We start from the raw sequence: 5,404 nt of genomic DNA, 5'->3' as shown, positions 1-5,404 counted from the left end.
TTACCTTGTCAGCTCAGGGATCCAGCATACCTTTGGTTACTGGCCCAACGCTCTAACAACTAGGCTACCTGCCGCCCCCTCACTAGCGCTCAGTAGACTTTGCTTCCCCCTCCGCCATTTTTAAAAAGACCAGGTGAAGTGACTCTTGACGCAGTAGTAACACAACACAAAAAGCTGTTAATTTGTCATGTCAGCAATGGTGTAAAATGTACCCAATTGTCATACTTGAGTAAAAGTCTAAAAGTATTTGGTTTTCAATATACTTAAGTATCAAACGTAAAAGTRTAAATCAAATAGCCTAATCCACTAATTTGAAGGGGTGTCCACATACTTTTGTATATATAGTGTAAGTGCGTGAATTGGACCATTTTCCTGTCCTGCTAAGCATTCAAAATGTAATGAGTACTTTTGGGTATCAGGGAAAATGTATGGCGTAAAAAGTAGATTATTTTMTTTTGGAATGTAATGAAGTAAAAGTATTTTAAAAAGTAAAGTACAGATTCCACCAAAAACGACTTAAGTAGCATTATGTTTACTTCAGTACTTTACACCACTGGCCACAATCAACCGTTTGAGGCATGGTCGTCCCCTCCCTCACCCCCTCCTCCAATCTCTCACCCCCTCCCTCACCCCTCCCTCTCATCTTTCACCCCCGCTACATCCCGGACCACCTGGGGCTTACTGAACACTACTTGGATACCCAAGATCCTCTTTGTCAGAGACGGGAGGCTCCACTTCCTTAGGAACACCAGGAAGTTGATCAGATTAGCTACCTGGGGGAGAGAGAGGCGGATGAGGAAGCAGCTAGCCAATCATAACTCAGACCTGCACTTTATGACTTTGCTCTATGACCCTACCTGGGTACGGCAGGTGACCAGAGAGAGAGCTCGACGAAGTCCCTGACGCAGACCTCCATCGGCAAGGGGACCACCGCCCATCCACAACCACAGGGAGAGGAGCAGGCTGTTGGATCGCTCTGTCAGCCAGTGGGGGCTGATGGTCAGCAGGGCCCAGCCTCTGTCTCCTTCTCAGGGCCCTGCAGCGCTGGGAAAGAGACAGAGTGTTGTGGTAGCAGAGTTTCATCATAGACTGGCCCACCGTAGCACTGTTGGGTTAGACTGTGAACCTCCAGGGCAGGAGCTGGAGCAGGGCATTGAGTTCAGGCTCCACGGGGGTGAACAGTCCTGGGCAGAAGTGTTGGAAACACTTGGAGAACTGGTTCCACACCAGCTGGTCCAGAGAAGATTACAGCTCAAAGGCATCCAGCTGGTTGATCCTCAGGACAGGAGTCTAGGGGTCTGGAGCTGAACCTGAGCCTCCCTCTGTTGGGGGCCTGGGCTCTTCTGGTGGGGGCCTGGGCTCTTCTGGTGGGCGCTGGAAAAGAAGAAGAAGAAGAAGAAGATGATGATGATGATGTTGATAAGAATCTATTTGTACTTGCAGGCTACATCACATGCCTGCAGTATGCAATTAATATATTTATCCAAGGTGCTCCACAGTATCATACTGTAGGCCTAAATCAGAGGCAGCAGTGGCAAGAAAAAACTGTCTTGAAAGGAAGAAACCTTGAGAGGGACCAGACTTAAAATGAGGACTCCATCCTATTATGCATTTTTTTGTCACACCCTGATCTGTTTCACCTGTCCTCGTTATTGTCTCCACCCCCTCCAGGTGTCTCTTGTTTTCCCCAGTGTATTTTAATCCCCTGTGTTTCATGTCTCTCTGTACCAGTGTATTTATCCCTGTGTTTCCTTGTCTCCTGTACCAGTGTATTTATCCCTGTGTTTCCTGTCTCTCTGTACCAGTGTATTTATCACTGTTTCCTGTCTCTCTGTACCAGTGTATTTATCCCTTGTTTTCCTGTCTCTCTGCCAGTGTATTTATCCCTGTGTTCCTTCTCTCTGTACCAGTGTATATTACCCTGTGTTTCCTGTTCTCTCTGTACCCAGTATGATTTATCCCTGTGTTCCCTGTCTCCTCTGTACCAGTGTATTTATCCCTGTGTTTCCTATCTCTCTGGCCACTGTATTTATCCCTATGTTTCCTGTCTCTCTGTACCATTGTATTTATCCCTGGGTTTCCTGTCTCTCTGGGCCAGTGTATTTATCCCTGTGTTTCCTGTCTCTCTGTGCCAGTGTATTTATCCCTGTGTTCCTGTCTCTCTGTACCAGTGTATTTATCCCTGTGTTTCCTGTCTCTCTGTACCAGTGTATGTATCCCTGTGTTTCCTGTCTCTCTGGGCAGTGTATTTATCCCTGTGTTTCATGTCTCTCTGTGTCAGTGTATTTTATCCCTGTGTTTCCTGTCTCTCTGTACCCGTATTTATCACTGTGTTCCCTGTCTTTCTTTGCCAGTGTATGTACCCTGTGTTTCCTGTCTCTCTGTGCCAGTTCATCTTGTATGTTCCAAGTCAACCAGTCCTCCCAGTTTTGACCCTTGCCTGTTCTTGACTCTGACCCGCCTGCCTGACCATCTGCCTGCCTTAACCACAAGCCTTTCTGCCACTCTGTACCTCCTGGAACTCTGATCTGGTTTTGACATTTTGCCTGTCCATGACTATTCTCTTGCCTACCCCTTTTGGATTAATAAACATTGTAAGCTCCAACCATCTGCTCCTGGTCTGTATCTGGTCTGTATCTGTTTCTCTATCTGTCTGTGTCTGTGTCTGTATCTGGGTCTGTATCTGGCTGTATCTGTGTATGTCTGTATCGTGTCTGTATCTGTGTCTGTGTCATGTAGTCGTATCTGTTCTGTGTCTGTGTCTGTAGGGTCTTGTCTTGTCTGTATCTTGTGTCGTGTCTGTCTTGATGTCTTGTGTATGCTGTGTCTGTGTCTGTCTTTGTCTGTCTGTGTGTTCTGATCTGTATTCTGTGTCTGTTGTATCTGTGTCGTGTCTGTTGCTTATCTGTGTGCTGTGTCTTGTCTGTATCTGTGTCGTCGTGTCTGTATGTCTGTTGTCTGTGTCTGTTGTGTCGGTGTCTGTATCTGTGTCTGTATCTGCTGTATCTGGTGTCGTGTCTGTTCTGTCTGTGTCTGTGTCTGTTCTGTGTCCTGTTCGCCTTGTGCTTGATATTTTTACTTTGGAGCTGAAATCACCTTCACATGTAAAACCCGCCCTAAATGTGGCAATTGAGCATTGCGATTCGAAAGCACCGGGGGTCTTAAGATGCACATGGACACACACACACAATCTCACACACACACAATCACACACACTCAGGGTCTTAGCTGAGATAGGGGTGTGCGGACAAATCACATCAACAGGGATTAGCCTAACGGCACAGTCTGGGCTACACCGTAACCATCGCCAATGTGGAACTTCTTTACTCCCCGGAGCACTCTATATTGGATCGTACCACTGTGACGTCTGGATGATGCCTCGCTGCTTTTGTCTGTGTTTGTCTGTGTGAGCCCACATTTGTATCGTTTTAGTTATATCTCTCTCTATTCCCCACATGAAATGCTTTATAAATGGAAGCTGAGGAGAGAGGGATAGAGGGATAGAGAGAGAGAGAGAAGAGAGAGAGAGAGAGAGAGAGAGAGAGAGAGAGAGAGAGAGAGAGAGAAGAGAGAGAGAGAGAGGAGAGAGAGAGAGAGAAGGGAAGAGAGATTGAGAGAGAGAGACCATCCCTACAGAGACGTTTGTGGCTGTGGTGGAACAGGATTTGTTATGTGGCTTTAAGAGATTTCAGCTCTGGAATGAAATATGGCAGCTTCGGACTGAAGGGGTCAGTCGAGATATTACAATAGATTCGGTTGCATTGTAATAAGCAGCACTGCAGTGCCTTAGAGTTTATTTGGTACAGAAAAACAACCTGCAACGATGATGTTTCAACAAGACTTCAGATGACACAGTTAGAAATGAATTCAAAAAGCGAAAATTTGCAATGAAATAAGTAGGTTGACATCAAAATATTCCACGTATAATATATTTTCAACATACAATTTATAGTTTGTTATGTCACACTATTTGGGCGACTTAGCTAAGCAGTCCTTGGTATAGGTGTAGTAGCCTCCATCTGTTGTGTGTTGTGTGTGTGTTGTGTGTGTGTGTGTGTGTGTGTGTCGTGTGTGTGTGTGTGTGTGTGGTGTGTGTTGTGTGTGTGTCGTGGTGTGTTGTGTGTGTGTGTGTGTGTGTGTGTCTGTGTGTTCTGTGTGATGCTGTGTGTGTGTGTGTGTTGTGTGTTGTGTGTGTGTGTGTGTGTGTGTGTGTGTGTGTGTGTGTGTGTGTTGTGGTTGTGTGTGTTGTGTGTGTGTGTGTCTGTGTCTGTGTGTGCTGTGTCTGTGTCTGTGGTCTGTGTGTGTCTGTGTTGTGTCTGTGTGTGTCTTGTGTTGTGCTGTGCTGTGATTGTGTGTGTGTGTGTGTGTGTGTGTGCTGGTGTGTGTGTGTGCTGTGTGTGTGGTGTGTGTGTGTGTGTGTGTGTGTGTCGTGGTGTGGGTGTGTCTGTGTGTATCTGTGTGTGCTGTGTGTGTGTGTGTTGTGTGGTGTGTGTGTGTGTGTGTGTGTGTGTGTGTGTGTGTGTGTGTGTGTGTGTGTGTGTGTGTGTGTGTGTGTGTGTGTGTGTGTGTGTGTTTTGTGTGTGTGTGTGTGTGTGTCGTGTGTCTGTGTGTTCTGTGTCTGTGTCTGTGTCTGTGGTGTGTCGTGTCTGTGTCTGTGTGTGTCTCTGTGTGGTGTCTGTGTGCATCACGTGTCTCTATCTCTGTTGTGTGTGTGTGTGTTTGTGTGTGTGTGTGTGTGTGTGTGTGTGTGTGTGTGTGTGTGTGTGTGTGTGTGTGTGTGTGTGTGTGTTCAGGCCGGGCATAGTTTTAGATAGTGCCGTACAGTCGCCCCAGTGCCAGTACAGTCCGCACAGTGCCGTAAGCGCATAGTGCCATACAGCTGCCACAGTGCCATACAGCCGCATAGGCCATACAGCTGCACAGTGCATACAGCTGCACCAGTGCCGTACAGTCGTGCACAGTGCTTACAGTGCACAGTGCGTACAGCCGCACATGTGCATACTAGCCGCATAGTTGCCATAACAGCCGCACGTGCTTTACAGGCCGCACGCTGCACGTACCGTACGCACCAGTGCCGTACAGCCGCACAGTGCCGTATCAGGCCGCACATGTGCCGTACAGCCGCCACAGTGCCGTATCAACAGCCGCATTCAGTGCCGTACCCCTGCACCAGTGCCGTACAGTCCGCACAGTGCCGTACAAGCCGCACCAGTGCGACAGCCGCACAGTGCCGTACAGCCGCACAGTGCCTACAGCCCACACAGTGCCGTAACACCGCCACACGTGCCGCCTCGCACAGTGCGTACAGCGCACAGTGCGCTACAGTCGCACAGTGCTACAGTCGACAGTGCCGTACGCCCAGTACTCGCTACGTGCCCTACAGGTCGCCCACAGCGCCATACAG

General features: G+C 48.2%; 1 pseudogene; it reads right to left on the bottom strand.

The window, feature by feature from the left end:
• Window positions 1-626: 626 nt before the first annotated feature.
• LOC112071182 (peroxisome biogenesis factor 2-like) lies at window positions 627-2,554 on the bottom strand (annotated as a pseudogene).
• Window positions 2,555-5,404: the final 2,850 nt, after the last annotated feature.

The sequence above is a fragment of the Salvelinus sp. IW2-2015 genome, unplaced genomic scaffold, assembly GCF_002910315.2.
Source record: "Salvelinus sp. IW2-2015 unplaced genomic scaffold, ASM291031v2 Un_scaffold1540, whole genome shotgun sequence".
Classification (NCBI taxonomy): domain Eukaryota; kingdom Metazoa; phylum Chordata; class Actinopteri; order Salmoniformes; family Salmonidae; genus Salvelinus; species Salvelinus sp. IW2-2015.
This window is presented reverse-complemented; position numbering and strand designations above follow the sequence as displayed.